We start from the raw sequence: 12,914 nt of genomic DNA, 5'->3' as shown, positions 1-12,914 counted from the left end.
CTCCGAGAGCCGCCCCTGCTCGGCGCAGGGGGGACCGCAGGGGACACGGGGGCCATCGGCCCGCGCCTCCCCCAGCTGCGAGCCCAGTGCTCCCAGTCCCCGAGGTCTCAGCAGAGCGCGGAGGGATGTTAAACACCAGCAGCACAGCACAGGCATCCACATGTGGCTGCAAACGAGTCCCTTTTGCTCTCCTTGGCCCCAAATCCCTTCCACCACCCCAGCTGGGACCGCTGTGTCCCCCTGAGTCCCCCCAGCCCTCTGTAAGCCCTGTGGGGAGCAGGGGGCAATGCTTTGCTTCTGCACCCACCCAGGGCAAACAAACGAACAAAAAACCACATCTGTAATGCTTGGGCAAAGCCTTGCATCCCAAAGGAATAACCAGTCAGCGAGCACGATGGCAAACCCATCCCAACGGCCAAGGAGGAGCCGTGTCACCAGCTGCCCCACGCCAAGGTGGAGGATGCGCTGCAAATCCCTCCCCAGAGAAAGGGAAGTCTGCATCCCAAAGGGTCTGGTTGCGGGACAAAGCTTGCTCGGGGCCTGCCAGCAAAGCCCCAGGTGGCTCCTGCTGGCCCTACAGAGACAGACACCGGTTCCCAATGCCCCGTGGCCCCCAGGGACACTGCTCCTCCGCGCTTCCTCCGCAAACGCCAAGAGCGCCAAGGGACCAAGGCGAAGGGATCTCCGCAGGGCTGCTGGGGACACCTGCCACGTGGGTACCCAGGGCAGGACCCGAGTGGAACCAGAGGCACCGCAGAGCCCGTTCCCTTTGCCACGACCTCAGCGGGGCTCAGACCAGGGACGTCCGGAGGGTTCCTCCTGCGGGGAGCACCGCAAGCATCCTACAAAGCGGAGGAACCCGAAAGCTGTGCCAGCACAGCCGGAGCGGGCTGCAGAGACCCCGGGCAGTGCCAGGGCTGCATTCCCCGCCGAGGCAGGCACCGGTCGCACCGAGGGGTGGCAGCGAGCCCCGCAGCTCCCGGGCACCCCTCCAACCCTCGGGAGGGAACCCGAGATCTCCCTGCCCGGGGGAATTTGCGGCCGGGAACACAGAGTTACAGCCCAGCCGATGCTGGAGGCGACGTGGAACAGGACACCCCGCGGCACAAGGGCCAGCTATGCCAGCTATGAAAGCAAAAGGGTTTGGTGTCCGGCTGGCCCCGGGCACGAGCCCCAAGCCCCCCGCAGGCTCCCTGCAGACACCGCCCCGACAGCGTCAGGCGCCGAATTGCAGGAGGCTGGGGAGGAGACGTGCTGCTGCCGGCCTCCGTGCGTCAGCCCCAGCCTTATCTCAGCTCCGGAGCCTCCCCGAACGTCGCGAGGCTGACGCCGGCCGTAAAAGCATCTCTGCTCACACGCAACCGACGGGGTTTAACAGCCGAGGTCGGCCGCAGCGCCTCCCAGCCCTCCAGCAGCCTGCGCTCGGGATGCCACCGGGACGCTGAGCTCTTGGTCCGAGTCTGGGTTTTCCCAGCAGCCACGACCGAGCCCTCGCTCCTGCTTTGGCACGGGGCCGCTCGCAGCAAGGAGGGAGCTGCGGGTGCCCCTGAAGCCTTCCCACACCGAGACCCGCACGCACACCGAGACCCGAGCAAGCCGGACTCTCCCCAGCACCACTGGGGTCACCTTAAAGGACTCTCGTCCCGATCCCTCCGCCCCCACGTGCCTCTGTGCAATGCCCGAAGCACAGCAACGCGGGAGCCTATCCTGGGATTTCGCAGTCCTGTCCCAAAACACTCATCCTCCCCTGCCCCAGAGCCTTCCCGAGAGCAGACAGAGAGATGGACAGACAGACAGGACTCCCAAGAGCAGACAGAGGGACGGGCAGACAGACAGGACTCCATTTGATGCCACCACTTCCATCGCTGCCTCAAGGGAGGAGCGCTGGGAAGCACAGCGGCCATCCTGCAACCTAAAGCCAAAGCCCAGCAATTGCCTAAATACTCAAAATTTCAGGATATTAATTTTTTTTCTCCAAAAGGCTAACCAGAAAGAAGTGTTTTTTTCAAATAAAGCAACTCCCAAGGAAAAACCCAAGTTGAGAGCGTTGTTTTGTTTTTATTCTGAAGATTAAAGAGCGCTGCTGAGCTTCCTGGGGGCCTGACGTGAAACCCGGAGCCTGGCGTCACAAACTTGGCTGCTATTTCCTAGCGAAACCTGCCACCGCGTCACCTCGAGGTGCTCGCCGCGGTACGGTTTGGAGGGCTCGGAGGAGAGCAGGGCTCTCTCTCCAGGACAAGCACCAAGGCCTCGAGGCTGTTCTGCACGAATCAGGATGGGGGGGATGAGAAACTGAGGATGGGGATGGGAGGCGACGCACTCAGAGACACTGGAAAAAGTCAAGGGTAAGCCAAGAACAAAGGATAAGCCAGCCACAAAAACACCTCGGGGGCTGAAAAGTGCAGCTGCTGCCTTGCCTTGCTCCTCCTCACCCCGTCCCAAACCCACCCGCGGCAGCCGCCTGAGCCCCCGCGTCCTGCACGGCTCTGCAGGGCGGCTGGGAAGAGAAGCCCGAATTGCCAGGGCTGTTTAATATTTCATTCTCCTTCCTCTCTTACTTCTAAGAAAGGCTTCAGTTCCCCCCTCCGCCTCCCCGCTTTTCCCAGCAGCTCACTCCTGGTTAGGCCAGCACGCGGCGAGGTGCCGGGGGGGTGCTGCAGCCTCCAGGAGGTGCCACGGGCACCCACGGCCCCGGCTGCACCCTGTCCCTGTCCCCACCAGGAGGAGACGGGAAGGGACAGCTGCTCACCCCACGGAGCTTCAAGCTGCTTTTGCAAAGCGAGGGAGGGATAAAGGGACGGAGCCGTAGCCCTGCCGGCAGCTCGGGAGAAGATGCTGCGAGCTCCAGCACGCAGGCAGCTCTTGAAACCCAAACAGCATCGCCGGGCTCGCCTTTGGGGGCTGGCAGCAAATTCATTAGGGGCTGCCCAGCAGTCCGAGCTTCGTCCTCTTCCTCCCTGAGGAAGCAGGACAACGTCCCAGGGGCAGCAAGGGTGGCTTGTCCTCGGACCCCGCTGCCGCTCACCCGGTGCACACAGCTCTGCTCCGTCCTGCCGGGGAGCACGGCGGTGGCTTCGTCTTCATCCGCAGCCTCCGAGGGCACCGAGCTCCAGGCTCCTGGAAAAAAAATCAATCATCTTATCAGCATCACACGACCAGCCCTCGCAGCAAGCCTGGGGAGGAAGGAGGCAGCAGGGAACTCTTCCGCTGCTCGGCTGTCCTCGGAGGGGCTTCGGGCACGGGTCCTCGAGCAGGGTCAGGGCTCGCAGCAGTCCAAACGCAGCCCAGAGCTCCAGCGGTTCCAAATTCTGGGCGATTTTCCTCCTGCTGACAAGTTTTGCAGTGGGACAGAAGCGTACTGCACGTTTGAGGACACGGAAGCCAGAGAGGAGCAGAGGTGACAGGAAATCCCAAACCAGAGCAAAATTCAGCTTGTTCTGGGTCAAACGCGGAGGAGGAAGCGGAGGTGCAGGGAGAGGAAAGCCCTTTTTGCAGAAAAGCAGCCCAAGGGGTCACGCTTGTACCAAGGGCTGCTGAGGACTCGCAGGGCTCTGCTGCTGAAGGTCAGGAAGGCAGAGATGATCCGGAGCCGATCCCCAGAGCCACCGGGCTCCTTCCCGAGGGGGGCTCAGAGGCCGAACAGCCAACAGCTTTCCCTGGAGGAGCGCAGCAGACGTGCCAGTGCATGCAGGACCGCCGGCTGCCATCTCCCACTGCTGCACAGACCAAAAAAAATCCATCCCGGGCACCGCGGACATCACCTTCGCTTTGCAGCAGGCGGCCAAAGCCAGCAGCCGAGCTGGGGCGCGCCATCACCCGGCTGTGCTGGATGGAGGTGGCAGAGCCCTCCGTCACACGGCAGCTCTTCCTCGGCATAAAACCAGTCGAGAGGAGCAAGACGAGCAGCATTTTGTAGGATGCACCGGGAGGAGGAGAGCCCCCAGCAAGGCCCCGGCCTCTCCCCACGCCAGCCTGCTCCGCCAGGCAGCACGCAGAGGCTTGGGACGGCTGAAGCACCGCACGGCGCTGGGTCCGGCTCCTTCACGCTCCCTCGTTGGCTCTGGGCTCCGCAGGGAGAAGGGGAAATGGCTGCTCTGAGCCCTCCGTGGTGCAGCACGGGGGAGCCGCGTCCCTGCTGCCGGCACCGCGGAGCCCGGGCGATGCCGCTGCCAAGGGGACCTGGGGGAGGCGGAGGCTGCAGCCAGCACCAAACCCTTGCAGGAGGAGGCAGCCCGGCTGGGGCAAAACCCCACTCGTGCCGTGCCCTAAACCCCTGGCGAGCACAAAGTAGGAAAGAAAACGGTTGTGTTTGAGACCCTTCAGAAACTCCTGGGTGGAAAACGCTGTCAGGTACCCACGGGGACACCGGGTTACGTCCCGGCTGCCACCATCTCACAGCTGCACACCGATACCCCAAACGGCCCTGGGAAAAACACGTTTGCTCTTTGCCTCATTTATCAGCCAGGCGAATAATTCTCGGCACAGAGACAGGGTGGGGAGAGCAGGAACACTGCCCCGAGACACCTTCTCCCTGCTCCAAAAACCGTATTCATTATCCCCAGGCGGCTTCTGGCAGGGCGGAGAGATCACTCTCCGATTAGAGATGTTTATCAGTAAGCTATAATGAAGGTGGGCCACTGACACTGTGATGAATATTATATTTCAGTAAAATTTAAATGAAATGATCCATCACGCCAAGCAGGAGAGCAGCGGTGCCTTCTGCCAGTACCCGCACCAGCTCCTCGGCCGAGGCTGTTTCAGAGCTTTGGTTTCTGCTCCGGAGGAGCAGCAGTGGCACTGGATGAAGAGACACTTTGCACTTCCAAGCGTGCATTTCTCACGCCGAGACGACCCCCGCGGTCGTTTCCTCGAGCACGTTTGGCTCCCGAGAGCCGCGCTCGGCACACCACGAAACCCAAGCGCCCTCGGAAGCAGGACGTCGCTCGGGCTCCGGCACGCGCCGCAGGATGCGGAGGGGAAGGGTTACGGGGCGGCTGCTCCCTTCGGTGCAATATTGCTGCCGGCTCAATGGAAGCAGGAGGTTCCTCTCTCCTGGGAGGAAGCTATCAGAAACCACTCTCCCTCCCGGAGCGCCCAGCCCACGTTCTGCTACCTGTTGCACTCCGCGATCAGGCAAAACACTGGAGGAGCGCGAGAAGGCATTAAAAAGCGAGAGAGGATGCAGCGGCGCGCAGGGCACGGATGCCAGAAACGCTACGAGCTGCTGCAATCCAGACACGAATGCATTACACATTCATCTGAATTTTAAATACAGAGCATTATGACTGGCATCCTCACAACTGCCACAGCAGCCTCGGCACTACAGCTTTTATGGTAATTCACAGGGAGCTACCCACAAGGCACTGCAGAGATTTTCTTGGCAGCCATCCTAAACTAATTTTTATAGGTTAGTGTATGGTTATACATAAACGTTTAAGAAAAAATAAAATGGCGACTCGGAGGGAAGGAGCCACCGGGAGGTTTGTGCACACCACGGGATGGGCCCAGGCCGGCTGCCGCGTGGCCGGGTCGGTGGCAGCACCGGGCAGGGGACCAGGGGACACAAACAGCGGCTGCTTCGTGAGCTGGGCATGGGACAGACCCTGTGCCATGGCCGCCGTGGTGCCCAGCCCATCGTGTCACTCCTGTGGGTCCCTTTTTTCCTGCACGGGGTGCTCGGCTCAGCCGTGCCGCTCCTGGGGGGCAGTCGGTGCCGGCACCATCCTGCACGCGGGTCTCGGTGCTGGGCCGCGGCGTTGGGTCCCCGTCTTCCCCTTCTCCCAGGCTGGAGCGCCAACGAGCCGCCCGGAGGGGCCAGGAGCCGTCCCAGGGGATGACGGTTTGTCGGTGGAAACCACAGCCCGTCCAGTTCGATGCTGGGAACCGCCTCCCACGTGCTTCCACACCAAACCCTCCCCGACACCACCCCTGGAAAAACCTCCCGCGGCCACCGGCCCGCCCAGGGCCACCCCTCTGACCCGGGCATCCCCTCCTGCTGGGGACAAAGGCCACCGCGTCCCCCACCCGCTTACCCGCAGCGGGAAGCGGCTCTGCCCAGCACCTTTCTTTCCCTTCTCCACATCCTGAGCCGCGCAGGTCGGCGGCGAAACGGGAACTCGGCGCTGGGACGCGCGGCTCCGCTTCCCGCTGCCCTGCCGAGGGGGAGGCACCGCGGGCAGGGAACAAAGGAGAGCAGCGGGAGGGAAGCCTCGGTGGGAGCGAGCCAGGAGCAGCACCCATCTACGTTTCACGGGAAACGCTTGATGTCATCAGGGCTGAAGATTAATCAGGGGAAAAAAAAAAGCACAGTTCCTGCGGGTTTTGCACGGATGCGCGCACACGCGCACGCATTTGCAGCGCTGCGAGCAGGTAGCCGGTCTACCCGTCTCCGCTCTCTTCACAAAAGCAAAATGGAGGGAAGCACGAGCTCCAGGGAATGATAAATCAGGACTTTTGAGAACGGAACCTTTCCCGTTCGGAGCAGCCGTGGGTTAGCAGCACCGATTTGGACACAGGGACGCCACGAAGGAGCAAACGATTCAGCGGCGTCTCCGAAGGGAGGGACGGTCAGGCGCGGCTCAAGCACCACAAAGGGACGACGAGCTGCATTTTAGACGAGGCTGCTCTTTTCCTGAGACGGGATTATCGCGTTTTGAGAAGTCGGGCACACAGCAGCACATTATTCCCTCCCTCTCCCACCAGCTCCTTGCAGTCCCGGCTTGGTGGCTGCAGCGAGCGCAACCGCGGGAGCCGGCGGCGGCAGCGCTGCGCCTCCAGCCTCGTGCCTCCCGCACCCGCAGCACGTGGGAGCCCCGGGTAACTGCCTCGCATCGTGGGTTTACTGCCCACGGACAGCAGCGAAAAGGGAAAAAAAAGAGACCGGAAAGCAGCGGTACGTAAAGTCAGGCCACTTCTGGGTTTAGGATCCAGCATATTTCAACTGTAAAAAATACCAAAACACATCACCTCCCAGGAGAAAGGCTTCGTGCCTCCTCTTGGGAGCCTTCGTGCAAAGCAGCCACGGCCCCACCGCAGCCGAACCGGCCTCGACAGGAGTCCTGTGCCCTCCTGCATGGCCCCATTAGGGCCTTTTTTGGGATGGAGGTCACCCAGCTTCTGGGTTTCCTCCTCCGCTGATATCCCCCCTCGAATCGGGGCAGCCTGGGGGCCTGCGAGGCCACGGCCCAACTGCGCCCCTCCGGCCTGACGCAAACCAGCACCACACACAGCAATAACCCAAAAAACGAGGCTGTAAACAAGTGATTCAGCTGTTGCTTTGCAAAACAGCCCTGACACCCCCTGAAGGAGCGGGAGCCGAGCAGAAACTGCCACAGGGTTCTTAACCCAAAGCAGCCCTGCCCGGCCACAGCCCCGACCTAATCTGATTTAGGCAGCTGCTAAACCCATCTCGGCGTTCCCCTTGTATCGGTCGCCTGGCCCAGTTTAATTTGATAGGTTTCTAAACCTGTTTAGACAAACCAAGATCTGCTTGCTAATCTAGATCAGCTCTTAATTGGGCAAGCGCTGTCAGGGAGCGGAGCGGGAGCATGGAGGTTATTAGAGGCCTTATTTGCACGATGACATTCAGGTTGCGACAGCCCAAGCTGTAACGGTGCATGGAAGAGGGCACTGCTAAAACCTCCTCTCCCCCTGGGCTGGGGCGATGGAAGCTTGCAGTGCCCAAGCAGCAGGGCTCCAAGACCCCACGCTGCTGTGCCAGGAGCCACGTGCAGCCCATCTCCCTAAATCCAAGAGGCAGAAACCCACGTTGAGTCCTGAACAGCCCAGGACCGGGACACGACGAAGCCTCATTCCTCCAGGAGCGGGGTCCCTGATGGGGACAAGGAGAAACTCCAGCGTGTCCCACGGGCTGCTGTCACCACCCCTTGATCTCCGGAGACGAGAGCATCCCTACGTGCCTCGGAAGATGCACACCTCTAAAACACCGGGGGCTGCACAAAGCCCGCGTCCCCTCTCCTCGAGCTCACACGTGCGCCCTGCTTGCGCCTGGGCATTGCGGGGGACACCCGTCACCATCCTCTTCCTCACCTCTCCGCTTCCTCCCTCTGCCCCTGGGGCCACGCCGTGCCCGGCAGCTCCTTGGGAGATCGGAGCCAGGAGGCTTCCAGGATAAGGGGAGCTGAAGGAAAACTGCTTGCCATGGCACATCACGAGGGCAGCGTGACTTTGTCGGGTGCTGGGGCTACACCGGGCACAGCCTCTGCAAAAAACTCCGCAAGAGCTCGTTTCGACGAGCAGCAACCGACCCAACGGGCAGCTACTGCACCACGAACGCCGAGTTCGATAAATTACCGAGCTCGGCCAGCGATTGCCATGCTAGGAAACAAAAAGTCCGAGAGAATTATGTGGGAGCAGACCCAAAAGTCCAGAGGGTTTACGAGGTGGAGGGAGGTAGAAGAGACAAGTTCCAGTTTGCTAGGCTGTGGTGTCAAAAGAAAAAAAAAAAACAACAAACCAACAGTCAAGTTATAAAGCAAACAATCAGAGAGGACAAGAGCAGAGAAAGCCTAACGAAGAGAGCCCTCAAATTGCTCCAGCTTATTGTGTAATAAATGGTGCAGGAAGGAAGCTGCCCTGAGTTTTACTACTTCGGGGCTCGCAATTTTCAATCACCAACGATTCTTAAAAAATAATCCTGTTGTAGCCGGGAGCCTCGCTTCCTACCAGCCCTGGCTGGTTTTTGCATCTGGCACCAGTGGGTGCGACCGGCCCGGGGCACCCAAACCCCCGGCACCGATCCCCGCGGTGGTGGCAGGGAGCGGAGAGCTCCTCGGCTGGAGGGAGCGGGCCGGGGAAAGGATTTATCTGAAGCAGAAAGTTGGGCACATTTTTCCACTCCGTCGAGGCAAGGATATTTGAGTTAAGTCACTTACAGATTTTCCTTTTTTGGGATGGAGGCAGGAATATTAAGCGTGTTCTTATCAACCCGCGTAAGAAGAATTTAGAGCTCGAAGTTCAGCAGCCGTGGATTAAAGTCCCTCGCAGCACCCCTAACGCAACCCAACCACCTCCCTCCTTCCCATAAACCCGCACCGGCAGCACCGACGTGGGGCAGACCTGCCTTTATCTCGGTGTCCTACACTTGCGATTTTGTAATCTGTGGTGCAAGAGAAAAAACTAGTCCGGTTGGGAATGGAGAGGGTCCAAACGAAACCCAGCCGCAGCGGCGGGCCACACGCAACATCGCCACCCACGCGAGCTCGGGCGCCACGTGGGAAAGGGGACGGAGGGCTCGGCGCATGCCCGCTACCTCCATTTACCCCGCAGCAGGGCAGGGAGCTGCAGGGGCTTTGGCTGAGCTCCGTGCGGTGTTTTAGGGCCGTCGAACCTGGGGTGCAGTGCCGCACGCGGTCCCAGCCCGGCTGAGCATCGCCGCCGGGTTCAGCAGCCCGCACGGCGGTCATTAAGGCTTTCTGCGTTGCTGCCTGCCTAATTAGGAACACCGGGCTCTTGATTGCCTCCCTCTGGCGCTTTGTGGCTTTTGGCAGCCCCAGAGCTGGGTTTTGGGGCTGGCCCGCCTGGGGCTGCTTTGAGGTCTCCGAACGTGGCCGAAGCAGGACGGGAACGGGGCGTGCAGGAGTCAGCACTACGCACACCCACAAACCCTTCCCCCGGCCTCAGTTTCCCCACAAACCGCCTGCACGATCCTCAGCCGTCTCCTCACCCTCCTTCCAGCCCCGACCCCAAAGCGGCAACAGCACCAAGGGTCTGCCAGGAGCTCACCCGCGTGGGAAGGGAGCAAAGGCCCGTTCTCCTCTTCTCCCCAGGGCACGCCTCGCTCAGGCTGCTCCTTGGAGGAAAGGCTGACGGTTCTGCCCCCCCAGCAGAGCAAAACCTCGGGGTGTGACGGATGCGACCCTACAAGAGGACATTCATCCCCACCAGGCGGGCACCTCATCACGAGGACAGGGACCGGGGAGGCACAGGGACCGGGTCCTGGTAGCGACGCTGCCACCAGAAGAGCACAGGAGGACGCGGGGACCTCCTGCCCCCGACGGAGCCCCCCTCACCGCCCTGCGCTCCCGCATCGCCCTGCGGCACCGCTTCAGCTGGACGCTTCTCTCGCATTACTCCGAGTATTTATGGCTTCCCCCCCCGTTTGAGATACGGGCCCTCACCACGCACAGGAAGGAGGAGAAAGCGCCAGCAAACTCGTTAATTTCAGAGTCAATCTGGCAGGGAACAATTAACGGCTACCAATCTTCAGGTTCGCGGGAAGGGGGGGGTGGTTCTCAGCCAGCGAGCGCAGAACGGTCCCTGCACGGGCACACACCCCACGAACCCGAATGGCTCTGGGCTCGGCACCACAACGCAACTTTTCCCATCAAGAGCTCTTGCAGTCATCCTGCTACCCGGTGCCACGGGCATCCGAGCATCCCGGGGGTACCCGAGCACCCCAGGACCACGTCCAGGTTACGGCTCCGGCTCCCCCAGCCCGGAATCAGCGCAGCCCCCGCAAGGCACAAACCACGCTTTATAGGGGAAAAAAAAAAAAAAAAATCAACCTTTAGGATCGTGCTGCCGGGGGACGCGCGCGTCCCCCCGCGTGGAGCTGAGCGGCACGGCAGCGCTCGCAGCCGCGGGAGCACAGCCCTGCGGATCCCGGGGAAGTTTCAGTGCCGGGAGGGGACAGGGATGCTGTGCACCCCGTCACCCCCCCGGGTTTCTTTACGGGGACGGACTCTGCCTCCCTCTAGCTGGGTGGAAGGGCTGGGGATAAAAAGAAAAAAAAAAAAAAAAAGCGCTTTTTCCCCCCGAATCTCACCGCACGCTTTTGCGAATAGGACTTGGAAAGGGCAAACACCCGCAGGGCTGGGGTCCCCCCAGCGCTGGAACCCCTCCAGCACCCGCACCCACGCCGCCAGCCCCGTCCCTCGGGTGTCACCTCGTAACCACGGCTCCCTTTCTCCCCCCTTATCCCATATTCACACCATTTGCTTCCCCCAGCACGCCGCGAGAGGGACCGAGACGGGATCCTCCCCGTGCAGCACGCGCACCGCTCAGCGCCGCTTGTATTTTTGTGGGGTCCCCCCCAGCCGTGGGACGGCTTCGGGCTCGGGGACACCCCACCCGTGCCACCAACGGGCGCTGCTCCCGTAGGTGCAGCATCGCCAGGCTGCGGGGCGGCTCTGCCCGCCCCAGGGCTTGGGATTTTTTTTTTTTTTTCCAGCAGAAAGCCAAAAGGGTGGATGAAAAACGGCCCCGAAGCACGGCGTACGAGCTCCCCGCCGCCCGGAACGATCGCGCTTGGCAGAACAGGCAGATAGTGGAAAACGGAGGATAAAAAAAAAAAGAAAAAGAGAAATAAAAATGAAAATGAATAAATCACGGAGCTGCAGGGGAAGGGACGGCTCCGGGAGCCTCTCCCCAGCACGGGGGCTCGGGTAGCTTTGGGGTCGGGTACTATGGGGTCTTGGATAGCTTTGGGGTCGGGTACTATGGGGTCAGGTACTACGGGGTCTCGCGTAGCTTTGGGGTGATCCCGGCCCCTTCCCCGCCGCTGTCACCGTCACCAGGCACCGCACAGGCGGGGGCAGCGGGGCCGAGCCCCTTCCCGGGGGGCTGCAGCCGTGTCCCTGAGCTGCGGCATCGCCCCGCCGGCGGTGCTCGGCGGGTGCCGGTACCGGGGGGCACCGAGCACATCCCGGGGACCAGCAGCGTACAAGGGCCGGGCACAGCCCCGGGCCCCACCCCACGGCGCTGCAGCCCCCGGGGCCAGCCCGGCTGCCCCCTCCCCCCCTCGGGCTCCGCCGTGCCCCCCCCTCCCCGCTACATCGCGCCCCCATCCCGGTGCGCGCCCCCCCGCCCCACAACACCCCACCCCCGGCTCCCCGCTGCCCCCCCCACACCCCCTACACCCCATTCCCCCTCTACAACGCGGACCCCCCCCCCCTCCGATTCAACTTAGCCCCATTACACCGGGGGGGGTGTCCCCACCCTCCGAGCCCCCTCCCCATTACCCCGAGCCCCCACCCCATTACACGGCGCCCCCCACCCCGTTACCCCGACCCCCCCACCCCGTTACCCCGACTCCCCACATTCCCCCGACCCCCCCCGTTACCTTAAGCCCCCACCCCATTACCCTGAGCCCCCCCCCATATTACCCTGACCCCCCCCATCCCATTACATGGCTCTCCCACCCCATTACACGGCGCCCCCACCCCACCGCCCCTCGCCCCCCGCCCTACCTGGCGCCGCGGCCGCCCGCTCCCATGCCGGCCGGCGGAGGGGCTGGGAAGGGTCCCCCCCCCTTCCTCCCCTTCCTCCTCCTCCTCCTCCTCCTCCTCCGCCCTCGGCCGGGGCTGCGCTGGGGCCGGGCCGCGGGGACACTGCGGCGCCTGCTGCCGCCCGCCGCCGGCCGCTCGCCCGGCTGATGACGTCATGCCCCGAGCCGCCGCCGCCTGACGTCACCGCGGGGCGGGAGCGGGGGGGGGGGGGGGTTGGAGCCGCGAAGGGGCGGGTGACGTCACCGCCAGGGCGGGGCCCGCGCCTTAAAGGGCCCGCCCGCGCGCCCCGGCACGTGGCGGAGGGGCCCGCGAGGCGCGCGGAGGGGGCGGGGCTTCCGGGTGGGGCCGGGCCGCCATTTTCTGGCGCGTGGGGGCTGCCCGCAGGTGCTGGGGGTCCCCGTTGGGTCCTTGCCCTGTGCAGCAACTCACATTTAATGTGTTTTTCAAGTTTAACGCATTGCTAACGTTAGTAATACGCACCGCGGTTCCCTCAGGGGATTTCGCAGTGAATTCCACCTTTTCCCCGCGTTGAGTTTATTGTATTCAATATATTTCCCATATTTGGTATGTTTGCCGTAACATATTACCAATATTCAGTGTTAGCCATACTCAACGTTTCATATATTCACTGCATTCTCACATGTAATCCATTCCTGATAGTCCATA

General features: G+C 62.2%; 1 protein-coding gene across 3 annotated transcripts in view; it reads right to left on the bottom strand.

Moving 5' to 3' along the window:
• The window catches only part of PTPRS (protein tyrosine phosphatase receptor type S), a 156,271-nt gene extending 143,899 nt beyond the window's left edge, over nt 1–12,372 (bottom strand). For 2 of the 3 annotated variants that reach the window (XM_083811375.1, XM_083811377.1), the window contains exon 1: nt 12,210–12,372. The gene's annotated coding sequence lies outside the window, so the exon portion shown is untranslated. The remainder of the gene's footprint in view (nt 1–12,209) is intronic. The other variant, XM_083811372.1, reaches the window with a different exon arrangement.
• Nucleotides 12,373–12,914: the final 542 nt, after the last annotated feature.

The sequence above is a fragment of the Anser anser genome, assembly GCF_964211835.1.
Source record: "Anser anser genome assembly, chromosome: 25".
Lineage (NCBI taxonomy): Eukaryota > Metazoa > Chordata > Aves > Anseriformes > Anatidae > Anser > Anser anser.
Note: the sequence above shows the minus strand (reverse complement) of the source record. Positions and strands in the feature narration are given on the sequence as shown.